We start from the raw sequence: 19,724 nt of genomic DNA, 5'->3' as shown, positions 1-19,724 counted from the left end.
GAGCGAAATGGCAGCACTGGATGAAACACATTTCTGCTAGGCAAAATCTTCAACTTGACCAATCCGTTGACATCTTGAATGTCGGGCATTTCTGGATCTCCCTGTAGATATATTCGTGGATGCCCTATTGGATACCGTCCACATTTATTCACATAAGGATACAGGGAGACGATATCCATGAATTTTATTTCTTCGCCTTCATTTTCATTTGCGACGTGATACAATTTAATGGCATTAACACGGCCACCATAGAAGCTGTCTCTTGGATTTAATGGTGTCTTATTAGTATAAGGATGTGTGCTTAAAGAAGAGGCCAATGCTGGATTGGATTTTAACACTTGACGAAATTCACATTCCCACATTTCATGTACTTTATATCCCATGGATCGTAATAACTTCATTTTACGCTGTGTTCTCTCGTAGCGATAGTTCATTGTTTCTTCGGAGTTCTCATAAATGGGTTGATCACGGCCTGAAGGGACACATAGAGGACAGCCGTGGAATCTGCACCCTTCAAATTCATATACGTGTTTCTCTTTAGTGTCAGGATCTTTGTAGTAACCGTCCAGATGAAAACCAGCAACATAAACTTCTTTTCCTCTCGCAGCATGTTGAATTGAATGACCCTCTTTTTCCTCCATGTAGGCAAGCCACTGCAAAGCAATCCGTGACTGATTGTTTCTGTGACGGTATCCACGTGCAGGGAGAATGCTAATAGTATTAGGTTTTAAGAAATTTCGTCGAAATACTAAATTGCACGCACTCGCCAAAGTGATAGCCTCCAGGAAAGGATTGACGTGAGTTTCTTGTTCAAAAGTGGTCATGAAAGATATACAAGCCAATCGAAGTACGTTGACGTCCTGGACACAATAGTTCACCAATTCTTTTTGGAAAATAAACGTATCGTTCTGGTGTTCGTTGTACCATGTCATGAATTTCTCTCGTTCATCCACTTTCATTTCATCTGCACCATAATAATGGATGTCCGGTAATTTTCCCACATACGTTTGATTTGCAGCAGTATTAAAAAAGTGTGGAAAATATCCTTTGGTCGCTGGTAAATGAAATGCCTTGGATAATTTACTTAAAGCCATTGGCATGAAATTTAAGGAGTCAATAAACGATAAGTGATTCACTTTCATGCTTAAAATTTTTGCTCCGTTCAAGATCAAAGTAGGTTTCAATTCATGTTCTTCCACTAAAGATTTAAGAATAAAATGACCATCATATCCCTTACAGTTATGTGCCAAAGATACAATAAGTTTGATGTTGGGTCGTGGTTGACGTAAATACGCAAGAAAGGCATTGATCGGATCATCTTGAAAAATATGTTCTCGCTGTCCACAAACTTCACACGGATGATGTATATCTTCATCTTGAACACAGTTGTAACATACTTGTTGGGCCACCAATAAATTGGGCTTATGAATGAACGTGTCTTCATCGAAGAAAGTATCCTGTGTGGCTTCGATATCATAGAAGACAATCATAGCTTTCTTGGCATGTAACACTGATGGAACTCCAGGTTTTAATTGAGTCGTATCAGGCTTCATGTAGCATTGGTGGGTAGACGTAACGTGTTTACGGCACACATTACAAAAATAATCTGTACAATGATGTTGTCTTTCCCCTGTACGGACAAACGAATAAATGCGTAGACATTTGGCACACTGTTTCACCATCTTGCATATTGGTTGGCCTTTATGGTATGGTACAGTCAGATGATTTGTATAACATGTTTCACCATAAAATTAACGATTGCATTCTGGACACTGCTTCTCCGTATTGATCTTACTGCATGGCGGTTTCTGCAAACATTTCTCACACATGGCCGAACAGTTCTTAACGTGTCTATTAAGATGATCATATTTTTTGTGGCATGCTACACAATAATACACAGTAGAGAAAACGGCTGTTAATGACGTGATGATGTCATAATGTGAATTGATGCACATTAAATTGATTGGAATCTTGTCTTCGCCACCCGGTCCTTCATACAGAATATCTTCTCCGGAAAAGCTGGTGTATACGGTAAGTTTATAATCGGTTAAGTAGCGTTGCAATTGTCGTAATTCTTCCACGGATCCCCCATGCTCTAAATTCACTGATGATCTGGACAAAAGTTCATGTACGTCAGGGAGAACAACACACTTTCTCTGGTTGTGATATTGTCTGTACAGTTTCTTATTTGTATCCTTATATTTCTTTAGGCCAATAGCAATCACAATCGCATACGCTAAACATTTCTTGTCGGTGTTTTTTACACGTAAAATGCCTTTCTTGCACTTTAATAATTCGTCGTTTGATAAAAGACCTCGACGCATTCTCCCAAATCCACGGGGCACATCCACATGATGAAAATGGACAATGAACGGTTCGTTCATAAGAAAACTATCGTTACTTTGAAGGATGCGATCAAAGGATGCCCATAAAGTCTCCAGTGTCAAATTACTTGCATGCCGGAAAGATAAATAAAATGGCTTGTTCTTCTCATCGTGGGATAAAATCGACAATCCAACCATCGATGATTCGTCGACGTTTTCCAATAAATAATCCAACATCTGTTGAAAGGAGGCCTGAACCCACTCCACAATATCGGTGCCACTGGTCGGAGCATTAATTTGAATTTCCAGCATTCGTCCTTCAAGATTAAAACGCCGATAATGTCTATTGATTTCTCGCAAGACAGTAAAGCCAGAAGTAGCCATATTCAAATAGGGAAAAAGGTAAGGTAAGCAAAAAGGAATAGGCAAAGAAAAACAAATATCTAAAACGAGAAAAAAGCACGAATTAAAATTGAATTCAGAGATCACTACGTTATCAAAATGACTACACGATCAATCCTAAAAGAATGATCATATCTCAAATAGTTCTACTACTGAAACGTTTTATTGTCGTCAAACCCGGACCAACATCAACATGTAAATGACCTAAGTTTCTGTAGTGATAAAAAGAATGAATGAAATTGTTTTTCTAACTGTGCTGAAAGAATCATTGTAGTAAGCATTTTTCCTCTGACACTGAACTTTAAAACGTATGACGAACATGAAACGAAAACAAAATCTCATGCGCTTGCTTTTCTCGAGCTAAGGCAAGAAAGACTGGAATTCGTTTCTCGGCGGGAGATCAGATCCCACATTAAATTGTAGGTCCACGTCTCACTTTCGGGGAACAAAATCGTGCGTAGTTTCTTTGTTTACTTTCAGAAACTGAGCTAAGTGGTTAGCGTTACGCAACTCTGGCCCGGGTTCAACACCCAGTATGCGATCAGATTCAACATTAAGCTGTATTCCTAACCCCCCACTACTGAAGGGACGCTAAAACCAAAATCAACAAATTTCTCGTGCTTACTTCTAATGTGTGGGATGTGGCCCGGGTTCAACACCCAGTATGCGCTCAGATTCAACATTAAGCTGTATTCCTAGCACCCCATTACTGAAGGGACGCTAAACCAAAATCAACAAATTTCTTGTGCTTACTTCTAATGTGTGGGATTCCTAATTCGATCCCCGGTCAAGTTATTCTTCCATTTGCTAAATAATTCATGCTAAAATAAAACAATGATAACAATGTTATCCTCATGCAAAAAAACACTCCATTGATGTTAAGAAAACGCAGTCGATACTTACCTCAAATTCAAGGAACGGAGTAAAGTCACGCTGTCACTAGAGGTACACCTACGTTCATTCACGATCTTCGTGGAAGTAGGACTTCAAAAATGAAATTAAGAAATTTATTTAGATCTGAAACGGTTCAACTATAAAGTGACAACACTATCAGCCAATCAGAAACGAGGAAAATGAATCAATGACATCACGGAGAACCAATGAAAACACAGCTTTCATCATGAGCCGAAACGGGATGTAAGAAGCAATCTGATTGGTTGTGACATTATTCACGTTTTTCCCCTTACACATCAATCGTTACGACATCTAGTATCGCAATTTTTTGATCATGACATCATACCGTTGACTCGTTAGTTTCTTACGACATTCAAATTACCACATCTAAAATGTGATTCATTTTCCTTAAACTTGATTGAAAAAATGTAACACTCATCGATATGTTACGAAACTGTCTTTGACATAAATGTAAAGTTGAGCTTTAAAAGTCCGTCAGCTGAGAAAAAATGCTGATGTAGTAAAAGCAGATTCTGCAATTTCACAATAACAAGCTTCTATGCGTAACAACAAGCAGAAATGTGTAGTAATGTAACATAATCTGTTCATGTTCTTTTCATACGCAAAACTGCTCGCACTGAATGGAGTACGGTGGCTCAGCGTTTTTTTTTTTTCTGATGTGTGAGTTCTCTGCTTCAATCCGCAAGCAAGTAAGTTTATGATGTTTTCTCATTTCTCATCATCGTTTCAAGTGGGACGTTAACATTTCCTGAAACTAGCACCAAGAATCAAACTCGGGACTATTGCATAGTAATCAACACACGTGTACGATGACTCAGCGCTTGTCTCTAGTGTATGAGGTCACTGCTTCAATCCTCAGTCAAGTAAGTTCATGTTTCGTCCTATCATCTCTCACCGTTTTCGCGGGGACGTTAAATTCAACATTTCCAAGAATCAAACTCGGGACGATTGCAAGGTTCACTCCTAAAGCGGAACAAAATGCCCCCTAAAAGGGAACGAGGTGGACCACCCAAATTTTGTAGTAATATATATTAGGGTCCAGTACTATGATACCAAATGTTTAGATTTGGCAATTTCTAAAACTTAAGGGGCGGGCCAAGGTACGCAAGGGGGTGCACATATGTACTTATGTTTCATAATAGGGAATGGATTCCTATACATGGCCATATAACCATATAAGGTAAAAAAATGAAATCTTTAAGTTTTACGTCCCACGGTTATGCCGGTGAGGCTAAAGGAGACGGTGATAATGAGAGATGAATGAAAATGGTGGAATGAAGAAAGTGGGAGGAAACGGGAAAACCCCGAGAAAACCCACGAGCACGGTGTTTGTCCACCACAAAGTTCACTTGGCGGGGGCTGGGATCGAACCCGGGACCCCAAGCACCAAAGGTGAACGCTCTACCACTGAGCCACCGCGCCCCCCAACCATATAAGGTAATAGGATCTCATCCAAGGAAATGAATTAGGTCAAAAAAAAACCAAACACGTGGTACAACGTAATGCTTACGTTTATATTTTGGCAATTTTGTACCCCTAAAAGGGAAACGAGATAGACCACCGAAAAATTTATAGTGATCTATATTAGGGTTCTATACTATTATACCAAATGTTTAAATTGGGCAATTTCCAAAAAATTTAAGGGGTGGGCCAAGGCACTCCTGCCGGGGTGCACAAATGTACCTACGTCTTACAATAGGAAAATAAACACCTGTATACACCCATATAAGGTAATAGGACCTCATCCAAGGGAATAAAATAACCAAAAACCAAACACGTGGTTGTACTAAAATTTGGCAATTTTTTACCCCTAAAAGGGAACGAAGTGGACCAGTGGCGGCGTAAGGGCGGGGCGAGCGGTGCCCTCGCCCCGGGCCCCGCTTTGTGGGGGCCCCCGACGATAAGTAAAAAATAATTAATAAGGAACTTTGTTAGCATGAGCCGTACAAGGGTTGACAAGGTTTATAATCCACACCTTCCCTAAAAGGAAACGCAATTAATTGTCAATCAATATTACACGAAATGACGGATGAAACAACAGAAATATCTGTCTAATAAAGCTAATCAGTGCCGGATTTCCGTATAAGCTATACAAACTATAAGCTTCGGGCCTCACTCTCTTGCAGAAACGAAAGAAATTTAAAGAAAAAAACTGAATGTAGATTAAAAATAAATAAAATAGAAGTTTCAGTATCTTGGAGGCTCCCAAAGAAATTTAATTGAAAAATGTATGTGGTTTAAAATATGAATAAAATAAAAGTTTCACTTTGTTCAATAACCTCAGAGAAATTTAAAGGAAAAACCTGTGTAGATTAAAATATAATAAAAGAAAGTCAAAGTATATTGTGTTGTTTACATTCTAAGGTCTTATGATGCAAGTAATAGGATCCCATCTGCTAGCCTGCTTCCTAAACCATCACTGTTTATTTATTTATTTATTTATTCACATCAGTTCAAGAGAAGGACAGAAAAAAGGGATGAACGTAATGCTTTATTAGGGTACTAGCATTCCGTTGCTAACTGAAAACCCTTTGGTGCACACGCTATAGTCGCAGATTCAGTTGTTTTTCTTCTTTTTCTTTTGTCCTTTACAAGTCGAATTTTCAGCGAACGAAAACCTTTTGCTTAGCTGGTTTCCCCATTTCTGCTCTTGGCGTATGAATTTACATTTCAGCCCACAAATTTAGAATGAAGAAAATGTTCAATAAGGAAAGAAGTGTTCAAATATTCAAAATACTTCAGCATTATATTTAATTCGACTCCTGATTGTTCTCATGTGGAACAGTTGTCACAAATCATTCGATTTGTTGGCAGAACGTGATTCTGTTCAAGTTCGGGAAGCATTTATTGATTTTATCTATGTCAAAGAAAAGACTGCTGAGAGTATTTTTGCTGAAATACTGAAGTAACCACAACGTAATAGGCTTGATATTAAGATTGAAAAGGTCAATCTTGTGATAAAATCAGCCTACAATGACTGGGCAATATTCTGGAGTTCAAACTTTGATACGGAATATAAGTCTTTTGGCCATTTTCGTTCCTTGCAAAAATAATTCATTGAACCTTATGGCTTACATGCTGCACGTTAACGTTCTGGCGAACACTTTTTTTGGAGCAATGGAACGTTTTTGGTATTCTTCTTTAGATCTACTCACCGATGGAATGTGCTGCAAAATCACGTAAAGATTGGTCTGAAACGTAAAACTGACAGTAGATGGAGTTCAAAAACAAAAGCTTTGAAGGCACTTTCTAGTCGATTGGATGAAGTAATTAATCTGTTGGAAGGTCTGCGTGACATTTCGACTGAAACACTTGATACTAGAAGAGATGCTGTTCTTCTTCTTGCAAGCATCCAGTCATTTAACTTCATTCATCGCTTCACTATATTTCTGGTCTGCAGATTTGTTATATATTGATCGGATCCAAAAATACTCTTATTCAGTTACGGAGCTGGTTGACACCATTGATACCTGGAGACTTGAGCTGGGCAAGGAAATCATATCTCCAGCTGAAGGAAGTTGCAGGGCATGGGACATAACTGTGAATACATACAGGAGAAAGAAATGCATGCCTGGAGAAGCAAAGAATGAACCCCTGACTGCACAGGCCAAAGTGAAGCGCTCTATCAATGGAATTCTTGATGAGATGAGACAACAAATGTATGATCATTTTACTCAGATGCATGACCTGAACGACAGATTTGGATTCCTGTGTTTTATGGACAACTTTGTGCAGCAGCTAGATGATGAGAGCGAGGAAAGGCTAAAAGCATGTTTCTCTGATTTGGCTTTGTTCTACCCGAATGACATGGATGGCTTAGAATTATTTCAGGATTGTAAGGATATAATCCGTTCACTAAGGTGCTCAGAAAGCTAAAGAACAGTTTGACTTTTCCCCACAAGGCATCCTGAAATATGTATCTTCAATGGAGCTTGAAATTTACTAAAGTTTGCCAACAGCTCTTCGAATTTTGATAACACTGCACGTATCTGTCGTATCGTGTGAAAGGTCTTTCAGGAAAATGAAATTGATAAAATCATACTTGCGTTCCGCAATGAATCAAGAAAGATTCACGAATGTGGACATTCTTCCTATCGAAAATGAATTAGCATCCACTTTGGATTTTGATAATATAGATGAGACTTTCGTTGCTACCAAAGCAAGGAAGGTATCATTCTGAATGTTGGTGGAACACAGGCTAATATGGTAGTGGAACTACTGTCGAAAGTTGTTTCATGTTTCAAGTAAAGGCAATAAAAATACAAAAGTACCAAAAAAATTAATAAAAAGCCGTTAAAATCTGTCAATTGACTGGTGATAGCTGGTAATGGAAAGTAGGATGGTATAACCCGTAGTAGAATTCTGTGCTTACATATTTAATCTATAATATATTCTCAATTAATCAATACATTCCGGATTTTTTGTTATAATATATTCTAATACTATGTTAGTAAGAGGTAATGGAAATAATCATAAGTGACAGAATATAAACATGACTGAATTACTCAATACAAAATAATATAATCATAAAAGAAATGTGAAATCTGGAAACAATAGTAAAATAGACAAGCAGGAGAGAAATATTCTAGTGCTTAACTATTCATTTATACTTCGGCAAAAGTAGTGGGACTAAATAGATCGTACATTATCACTGGAGAAAAACCTAGTGAAAGATAAATGAAGAAGACACGCTGGAGAGAAATCTATTCTAGCCATTATTTACTGATAGTTCGGTAAAAAAAAAAAAGTGTTTAAATATTTTGTGTGATCACTGGACAGGAACCTAATGTTAAAGTGAATGGGGCTAATTGTAGAAGAGAAATCTAATCAAATAAAACCCAACTAGCATAAATTCAGACAGGGAGAAACTATGAATAAACTGACTCATATGAGAAATTTCACAGGAGAAACACGAAAGGCGAGAACTGAACAAAGAATTTTAGAAAACAAAGAGCTTACATTTATAAATCGCATCGGTTAAATTATTATTTGCAATTTTTGCAATATCAGCTCATTGTTACATTTTGTAGGTAAATTTGTCGCTAAGTGTATTATTAAGAGCATTAATTCTGCTATTCCATCTATTCCATCTAATGCTATTCCAGTACGCATTGATACTAGGATAGTATAGGAGTAGGATAAGTTCTGGATTCTTGATTGTTAAGTTTTGTTTGTTCTTAAGATTATGTTATTTCTTTCGTGGGTTGTAGCGTTACACTTGTATCCCTAATCCTTTTTCTATCATGTCCTTTGTTTAAAAATGAATAAAAAAGAAAACGATATGCAATGATAGTCCTAGTCCAGTTTTATTTTTAGTTACCAGCCTGAAGGCGGTTCTAAGTAGTGATGAGCGCAAGAGTCTTGGTCTTGCAGTTTTTGCAAGAGTCTTGCATGCAAGACCAAGACCAAGACCAAGACCAAGTGGTGCAAGACCAAGACCAAGACCAAGACCATACCTGCAAGACCAAGACCAAGACCAAGACTCTTGCGCAAGAGTCTTGCACAAGTACGGTACTACTTGATTTTTTATACAATGTAAAAAGGAAGGAGAAAAAGCATTACATCTTTCACGTGAAATTCTTGGCTCCAGTAAAAACACCGCTGGAGTGAATGTGTTCCCAGTAGTTTATGCAATCCATGTGAGTCGATCTGCTCCTGTAACATATAGCTATAGCATGTCGTTTTTTGAATTGGTTGTTCACGAGACGGCCGACAGCATAATTCTATGAATTGTTACCAGATATAATAACTTCAGTGTCTGATTTACTTTGGTCATCACTTGATCATTCACGACAGCCATGATTGGATTTTGAGAAATCATACGAAGAATAATTGTATCCATAAGAAGTGGATAAGCAAAAATAAACTAGAGCATGTTATGGCCACGGTAGCTCAGTGGCAGAGCGATCACCTCTGGTACCTGGTTCAATCGCAGCTTGCGCTATGTGAACTTTTTTGGTGAACAAACACCCTGTGCGTGGGTTTTCCCGTTTCCTCGTACTTTCTTCATTCCACCATTTCTCATCATCACTGTTTCCCTTAGCTTCAGTGTAATAATCGTTGGACGTTAAAGTATATATTTCATTTCATTTCAACGGTTCAACATATTAGTGGTGTTCTTCTTCCAAAACTAAAGAAATGTAGTATTGAACATCGGCAATTCCGTACACCATAGGTGCCGACTACATGGGTATGGCCTTGGCTCTGAGGCTCAAGCATCCGTTGGAAATTTTTAATATGTGCTCATGAAAGTAATATTGAAATAACATTTTCGTGACATTGACAAGAACTTGCAATGTCCGCATGTGACCGCAAGTTTGATTTCGTAGGTGGATGCTTATACGTTGAATAATTGTTTATAATATAACTTATAGGCTCCTTAGGTATACGGTATATCTAGGATTCAACGATATAACATTATACAACAATAAATAATCTATATTCACAACTGAGATTGATTTCGTACTTATTTCAAATAACTTGAAATTTGATGCCGTTATTATGTATTTCTAATGTAGGTCAAAAGTATTTATACAAATTGAGTTTACACGAAAGACATAGACAGTTGAGTCGTTTTCAGTTTTCACTCAAATTATTCTAGAATATTGGGGCCGCGGTGGCTTAGTGGTAGAGCGTTCACCTCTGGTGCTTGGGGTCCAGCGTTCGATCCCAGCTCCCGCCAAGTAAACTTTGTGGTGGACAAACCGTGTGCGTGGGTTTCCTCGGGGTTCTCCCGTTTCCTCCCACTTTCTTCTTTCCACCATTTTCATTCATTTTTCATCATCACCGTCTCCTTTAGCCTAGCCGGCATAAGCGTGGGACGTAAAACACACAAATTTAATTTCCTTTCATATTCTAAATTATTATTATTATTATTTTTATTTTATCTCTCTTTTTTGGTCAATATTGCAAAACATATCATCATCGTCATAATAATAGCTATTCTGCCATTATTGGCAGGTCACTTGCTGCAGCTGAGAAGCTTCGATGACTGTGGTACTCAGCTACTCTCTTCGTCTTGACATAGCAATTTTCTGTTTTAATATCTTTCTTCAACTACAGTCTCCTTCGCCCCCTCCCTCTAGCACGTCCCTCATAATACAGTTCCTCCTCAGCCAATGTCCTCTTTTTAATTACATCTAAAATTCTTCTTTTCTCCAATACTGCTAACTATTTCTAAAACTTTCACACTTGTTTTCCGTTCGACCCAGTTGATTCTCTCCTTTTTTCTCCATGCCCACATTTCGAAAGTCTAATTGTTTCATCGTTTTTGCATAATGTCCTTGTTTCTGCCCCATACAGTACATATTAGAATCACTAAAACAAAATTTCAATATTTAATTGGGAGTTTGTTCAATACAAAGATGAGCTAATCGTGGTTGGAAAGGAAACAATTTGACGCCTTTAGAGTGTAAAAATAATTTTGCAATTTATGATATTTCAGTAATCTGTGCCGTTTTGGTGTTCTTTCATGCGTCTCACTGTCAGGGGTAGCCTCTCCAGTTTGGGAACCAGTTGAGTATTGGATCTGTTAAACATATAAAAATATTACGAAATGTTGTTATTTATCTTATAAGTAGTGAAGCGTGATCACCCATAGAAAAAAAAAGTAAAGGTCATTGCCTATGTTGTACAGTATCATCACACTTACACGAAGGTAAAATATATCACATTTAGAAACATACATTGTATTTCCCTCACTATTGACGCAATGTAGAATTTATTATCCCTTATGTTCAGAGTAAAATTTACTTATGAAAAGCATAGATTTATTAAAAGCAAGACTTGCAAGACTCTTGCAAGCAAGACCAAGACTGGGTGTGCAAGACCAAGACCAAGACCGAGGATTCCAGTGCAAGACCAAGACCAAGACCTCTTGTGGAAGACCAAGACTTGGTCTTGCATTTGCTCATCACTGGTTCTAAGTATTAAAAAAATAGACAGGGATTCTGAATGTCACCCCACTTGTTTATTATATATCAGATTAAAATGATCTAAACACACACACCAACGGGAAAGAGGGAGGAGTAAACAGAAAAAAAATGATTATGTAAATGAATGTCAAAAATAGAAGTATATAAATCATGATTGTTAGAAAAGGGGCACCGGTCTACTTCACTGGCCCCGGGCCCCAGTTTGCCTTACGCCGCCACTGAAGTGGACCACCCAAATTTATTATAATACATGTTAGGGTCCCATACTATAATACCAAATATATAAAATGAGCAATTTCCAAAATTTAAGGGGTGGGCCAAAAGTACCCCTCCCAAATTTTTAAAGGAGTGCACAAATATACCCATATCTTATGAAAGGTAATGGACCCCTATACATGACCATATAACTATATATATAGGATAATAACCTCATCAAAGGGGATAAAATCGACCAAAAACCAAACACGTGGTACTACGTATTGCTTACGTTTATATTTTGGCAATTTTGTACCCCTAGAAGGGAACGAGGTGGACCACCAAAATTTATCATAATACATATTAGGGTCCTGTACTATAATACCCAATGTTTAAATTGGGCAATTTCCAAAAATTGAAGGGGTGGGCCAAGGTACACCTCCCAAAAATTTCAAGGGGTGCATTAATATACCCATGTCTTATAAAAGGGAATGAATCCCTGTATATGCCCATATAACCATATAGGATAATAATACCTCATCAAAGGGAATAAATTAGGTCAAAAAACCCCGAAATTTGAATTTTTGGCAATTTTTTACTCATAAAAGGGAACGACATAGACACCCAATACTGATAGAGGTACATACTGTGGTCCTAGGCTACCACACCCAATTTTTAGATTTGGCAATTTCCAAAATTTAAGGGGTGGTCCTATGTACCCCTGCCAAAATCTAGAGGGGTGGTCCTAAGTACCCCTAGGTCATTGACACGGGCCAGGGACCATGGGTCCTGGGGGGTGGTCCTATGTACCCCTGCCAAATTTTAGGGGGTGGTCCTAGGTACCCCTAGGTCATTGACCCTGGGCCAGGGACCATGGGTCCTGAGGCAGGGACCCAGGGGCCAAAAAGTGAGGCAAAGTGCAGCCCATACTACTGCGATAATTAATTCTAGAGAAGTAGAAAATAAACTTTCGTTACGAGCGAAATATTGAATTTAATTAGATAATTTCAACAATTTACTTTTGAAAAATGTTATCGCTAAGCAACAAGATTAGTTCTTAAGCCTACAAGAGAAAACATACCATTTTATGATTTATTTTTCTATGGAAGTTGCCCTGACTCGTATTTTCAACCACTCAAGTTGTTGCATTTCTTTTCAACTTACAAGTCCACAATCGTTGTTCTAGTATTTACGTTGGTTCTGTTTCATGCACTCTAATTGTAAAAGCGTACAGATTCACGCCAACACAACCTGAAACTTTGTAATACATTAATTGACAACTGGGATCCTGCGGGAATTCACACATGAAACACCTTTTGTTCCTCGCCCACCGCATGATGTCTCAACATATCAAAAACCTCTTAACTGGTTAAAAGTAAATGTTGACCTAATTGACCCCTTGACCCAATCCACATAATATAAAGTAATATATCGTATTTATAATCATCATAGACTTATACCATCACGAATACAACGTCAGTCTTTCCTGAAACTGAGAAGCTTCCGTACACTACGTATTTCAATCAACGTACACTACGATTCGTCTTGACATAGGATCTTATAGTTTCAATACAATTTATCAACTATAGTCTCTTTTGCCCTTCCTTCTCTATCCTTCTCTATAATATCCCACATAATATGTACTGGTGAAAGCAATCAGGGGAAGACGTCAGAAAACACAAAGACAATCCAAGAAAATTGAAATTGATGATAAATTTGGTTGCATTGATCAGTTATGTTGGGCGGTCAACACAAATGAATTCTAAGAGTAGTTTATGTATTATAATGTGAAACACACTTAAGAAGACGTGACAGAAATTGACATTCACACAACAAAATATACCTCTAATAAGGTGTATGGTATCCCGGAACGAAACATATGTTTGGCATGGATTTGATCACGTTGTCTATTTTAGGCTGTGGAACGTTTACCGACTTCTCCAGTACAAACCATTTCCAACTGTTCCAAAATTATAAGTTATGATGGTCTAGCAGCAATACATTTGGCAATTGTGTTTTACAAGTGTCCATTGAGATATAGGTCTGAGACTGGACGCTGGACATACCATTGTTTCAATGTCCACTACCACAGCATAATATCTACTACAATTGCTAGGTGAGGTTTGGTATTTTCATATATAAAAATAAAGCAATTGTCAGTTGTTTTGGTGACAGGAACGTCATGTGGACTGTGGATCTTAACTCCGTACACTAACCTAGTATAATATTTTTCCGATTGATCTGCAGGATTGTTTGTCATCTGGTAGATTTCATGCCAACAATATGCTTACGCATTCTATAGATGATGTAGGTAATTTCGAGATCTACTCTCCCTCTAGATCAGAATGAGTCAATTATATGATTAGCAGCTGAAACGTAATTCTTCCGAGAACAGAACAATAATTCACTCAATATGGCAACGCTCAATGTTCAATAGTGCATAGCTTCGTCATGGAGGACGCACCACACACTGATATGACTGTCGTGTAGTGGCTGGGGTATACTGTGTGTGCTGGATTGACGACGGGCCTGAATCGCTGCAACAACTTCCTCTTCAAACTAACAGTTTGCATATCTTGAATTCTTCCACTTGCGTTCTTAGAGATCCTGTTTCTCGAAGACGAATACCGAGCCGTTGAAAAAATACATGTGACGGTACTCGTCGATTAGAGTACCTATCACTATACAACAGCCTCGCCTTTTGGCTATTATACCAGGGCTCCCCATACATGAGATGCACATCAGCCAGCTCGGATAGTGAGAAATGTGCGATCCTGGCAACAACATGATATTACATACAAATAACTACCTCAGTTAACACCAGAGCACTGTCTTCCAGTTGCTGCATTCTTCCGAATCACACGTTCCACAACTGCCCACTTTAACTCAGGAACGTAATTTGATGTAATTTGCAGTCTACCGTATAAACACTGACTATAAAGTAAAGCACTGGAAGCGTCACACAAAACTAGCTTATTAAGACCTACAGCGGATTGCCGACAAACTGTTGTGTGCTTGATACAAATGAGAAAAAAAGCACTGCTATTTCTTTTTTTCTTTTTGGTGCTCATCTACAGGAGACTTGCATGTAGGTTGGTTACACTCTGTCATCTTCCCCCCGAAATGTATGAATACCTCGTGCATTGAAAATGATGGTGTTCCCTCAAGCATGTACGTCTTATATCTGATGAAGTTAGCTGACATTATGTACATGCCTCCTTATTCAACTACAAATCGGCTATGAAAGTTGATGGTAGGTCGCTCTCATTTATTTACACGCTGTTTATGAAATTGCAGCAACTTTGGTAGTGCCGGGCCAGTGAAGGAGGCGGAATGCAGGAAAGGTATCGTCCTGGCATTCCCTAGTGTGACTGATGAAAAACATTGCAAATCCCTGGTCAGGGTGGCCGCCGCAAGATATCGAATGCCGGAGAAACGACTGGGAAAATGATTTTTTTTACCCAACTGATAATATTCTTGCTATTGTAATCAACACACCATAGTGTGCAATATTTGTAATGCCATCACTGCGAATGTGGTTAATTACATGCTCCATGTACACATGTACTTTTCTCTGCATGCGGCTATGAAATCCCGCACATTATGATTAGTCCGCCATCTTGAGTCGACTTACTCTATCAACATCTATCACAGCATGCCGTACGTATTGCAGCCAAGCCGTACACTTCCCCTATTTTGGTCAATGTATCCTTTAGAAAATTGCTGGAAATCCCTCTCTCCCTTTGGAGAATTCCTTCCGCCCTCAGTGTACACAACCGATTACTGCAATTTTGGATTCTCTGTATATTGTTTGTTGTGTGCCGCCTGTTGCTGAAGTTGTATGACTCTTCTTTTTGCCCCAATTCCAAGTGGACAATCATTTCTTAATATTTTCGGCTGCCCATAACTCTGGTTAGATACGATACTCGACTTTGTGTTACATAGACACTTTTCCTTATTTCCATGTCTAGAATCACCTCCTAAGTCGTAAACAACGAGAAGTTACACCTTGTATATAGGACATTATGTTTAGAAACCACATATGAGAAAACAAATAAGTGAGAAATTATATTTCAAATACTCAAAATTTTGTAATTTTTTTTGACGTCACAGCGAGAAAGAAACGAATGTATGTTCGATCTGAAGCAATGGACATCATTAAACAACTAAAAATTCCCAATAATGCAGAAAACTGATATATCGGCTGCTTCTGGGTCGTCGGATCTGTTTAGGTCACCGGGTGTATCCGGGTCACCTGGTATATCTCCGGTTGTAAAAATGAAATGATATCTTTGAGTACAACGTCCCACGATTATGCTTGTTAGACTAGGGAGACGATTACTAAGGTTTGGAAGGCGCCGTACTCCGTTAGTATTTTCTTTTTTTGGTGATGTCTCGCAGCGACCGCCCTACAGCAATGAGAATGGCTTACTGGTGTTGTATCGTTGTCTGAGAAGGGGTTTCTTCATCTTGGCAATAAGGTCGTAATCACAGGGAGACATATCCGGCGAATACGGTGGATGATCCAGAATCTCCCATTGCCAGGCACGTATAAGATTCGTCACAACATTGGATGTGTGACAGAGTGCATTGTCATGCAAGTTGATGGGCGTCCGCACCAAAGGATCCGGGCGCTTTCTCCAAAGTGCGTGACGCAGATAATGTTGCAAAAAACTGCAGTAATATGGCGCATTCACAGTCTGCCCTTCTGGTACAACATGGTGCAGGATAACCCCTTAAACATCATATACCATAATCAACATCACCTTCAATCCTTCCTGATCAGAGCGAACAGTCTTTGGTCGAGGGGAAGCGGGGTGCTTCCATTTGTTGGATTGGCGCTTCAAGTATGGTTCGTACTTTTGAACCCAGGTTTCATCATTGGTGACGATCCTGCTTAAGAAGTTGTTACCCTGTCTATGGTGGCGGGCAAGCATCTCCTGTGCCAATGCATTGTGATGCCATTTCTGCATCTCGGTAATGTCATGTGGTACCTAACATGCTGCAATTTTGTGGAAACTAAGGATGTCGTGCAGAATGTGCAGCACAATTTTATTGCAAACCCCAACCTCTGTCGATAACTCACGCGCAGTCCCTCGTCTGTCTACATCCAGCAAGGATGCAAGAAGCTAAATCTTCGTGTTGTCTATTGGAGTGCGTCCAGAATGTTGGGTGTCTTCCGTGTTGTCTATTGGAAGGCGCCAAGAATGTTGGCGGTCTTCTATGTTCTCCCTGCCTTCACGAAACACTTTAACTCATCGCGCCACGGTGCGGTATCGCAACACTGCATCACCACAGGCTTCGCACAGTCCCTGATAACATTCTCATTCACTACGACCACGTGCTACTTCAATTTTGATCCACGAGCGCTGTTACATCGTTTAGAGCACGTCCACTCGCGATACCAATTTTACTCCACTGCCTTCGTTGACTAACTGACACTACAACATTCCCACTCACTTCAGTTCCTTAACTGACATTCCTTCCGCAGGCGCTGCCACCTCGCGGTTCTCCGTCACCTAGATGGCGCGCGCCGGCAGGGTTGCTAGTACTTTTTATCCATCCTATGTAATTGAATAATTCAAAATTATTCCATGCGGCACAAAATATAATACAATTTCTGAACTGAGTCCTAATATCGCCCCGTTACTTCTATGGAAGGGGCATGTTGAGATGTCTTCGAGAAACAGTCCATTGGCTTAAATAGAAATAGTGGAATGTCATAGATAGATATCATGATAAAAAAGATTATAATTATTCGAAGGTCAAGACTTCTTTGAGCTTTTTGTCTATGTTTCATATTTTTGTAAGAACTAACAGCTGGCTTTACATCCGAACCATTTAGTGCTGAGGCAAGTTGTTTCTTGCTGTGTATGACGGTACTGTAACACTAATTCAATGTTGTTATTTTCAGATCTATCCGAAATAATTCTATCAACTTTTATGTTTTTATTCTATTGCTAATTGATATAAGATGATAGTTACAAAAGTTTGCCATTCGAGTTTCCGATACAAAAGGTCCATATATTGCTTCATAAATCTGTGAAACAACATTTAGATACAAATGCAGTAGCATTGCAGCTGATACGTATATGAATTTTATGACTTAAAAAGACCTGATACGATCTGATAATATGTATCATATGTATAAGTTTTAATCTATGTTAGCTTTGCTATTCAGAATATAGTTTCATGGTTCAGTGCTGAGCAGTATCATTGTCGCTCTAAGAAACTCCCTAGAAGAGGTTAGCCTAGTTTTAAGCCGTTTGCTCCTAATTTAATTTAAGACTCATTATTGAACAAAACTATTGAAAAGAAATGCCTCAGTACTGTTCCCTCCTATTACAGTACTATTGCAGTACTGTTCAGTCACTTCGAATATATAAAGATAAATGAATTATTTTTGATAAAATATTATTTACAGACTATGTGGCCATTTTCTTCACAAAGTAATGCGAAACTTTGTCAGTGTGTGAAGACAGCACAGCTAAAAGTTTATTAAGACTTTTGTCACTACTTTACAACTACAAACGCCATTCGCAAATACAGGGGAGTCTCGCTAATCCGACCTAATTGGGACCGAGCCCTTCCTATTACATGATTGTTTGGATTAGCCGGAATAAGAGTAAAATCGCAGTTTGAAGCGGGTGAACGGGTCTATTGTGTTGTAATCCATAGCGTATAGTATTTCAAAACACGTTTTCCGACTACAGTATATGTACTGTACTGGAAAAATGTAAAAAATGTTGGAAAAACTTGATGCCGTTAGTTTCCCACGTACAGGTATAATATTAAAGGAAAAATGCATGTAACGAAAGTTTACTTTGTTTTCAACGAAAACATGCACCCATTTTCATCCTTTTAGTTATTTATTTACTAAAACTGCGTATTTTCGCCTAGGGATGCTCACGAGACGAGTCGAGACAGGATTTTCCTGACAACATTCGAGTCGAGACACGGCTCTTCCAATAGAAAAATATACATTTTTCGAGTCGAGACATCACTTTTACAGCACATTTTCGAGATGAGACAGCCACAAATATTGTGTCGTGCGCATCCCTATTTTCGCCACAAAAAGTAAATAAAATAAAATAAAATATTCCTCTTGGGACTTGTTCTGATTAACAGGATGTTCGGATTACCGGGACTCCACTGTATTTGTAGAAGATGTTAGTTAATTTTTTTTTTATTGAAAAAATGATTTCTATAATAATTAACTATTTTAGTATTAAATGAAATAATCTCATTTTCTAGTTTCTGCTGGAGGAGTATTTGGGCTGTTTGTGGGCGCGAGCGTCATGAGTATTGCTGAAGTATTCTACTTTTTACTGGTGAGACCATTCTTCCTGTATTGTAAGTACAGGACACGTATTCACTGATCACATACCAGATTAATCACAGGAAACATGTAAGTTCAATATTTTTCTATTCCTATGTTTTCCACTCTAGCGATTAAGTGTTGCTCAAATAAAAGGAGTGTCTTTTAAATTCTTCAGTTTTTTTGACACTGTATCATTTACGCATACAAGAATAGGCTTTAGTGGTTCTACATGCTATTTTCTAGGTAAAGCATGAATTAGATTGAGTAAATTCTAAGCTCTACTACGTAAATCTAATATATTTAATTCAAGAGAAAATTATTAAGTGTCCAAGTTTTAGAAATTACGGCATAATATAATTCTACACACATGACATAATAAGTATGTATTATAGATTTTTCTAGATTATTTTACGTAAATTACATAAAATACAAAGTCATGTTCATGGTATACGTATTATAAATACTTTAAATTCCTGTATGAAATGTTTTGGTTCTGGTGTGTTTTTAATGTAATTAGTCGTTTCTGCATTTATACTAACAAGCTGTATTAGGCTGTCGTCAAATACAATATATGAATTTCATAATGCGAGAGTAACGCAAGAATAAATTTATAAGCAGCACAACAATTATATT

General features: G+C 38.3%; 1 long non-coding RNA gene across 1 annotated transcript in view; it reads left to right on the top strand.

The window, feature by feature from the left end:
• Window positions 1-19,724, top strand: part of LOC145683533 (uncharacterized) — a 35,340-nt gene that overhangs the window by 4,693 nt on the left and 10,923 nt on the right. Inside the window, exon 2 of the long non-coding RNA XR_014131138.1 lies at window positions 19,025-19,178. This is a non-coding gene — a long non-coding RNA (uncharacterized LOC145683533). The remainder of the gene's footprint in view (window positions 1-19,024; window positions 19,179-19,724) is intronic.

This window comes from Thermobia domestica, chromosome 4 (assembly GCF_964235325.1).
Source record: "Thermobia domestica chromosome 4, izTheDome1.hap1.1, whole genome shotgun sequence".
Classification (NCBI taxonomy): domain Eukaryota; kingdom Metazoa; phylum Arthropoda; class Insecta; order Zygentoma; family Lepismatidae; genus Thermobia; species Thermobia domestica.
This window is presented reverse-complemented; position numbering and strand designations above follow the sequence as displayed.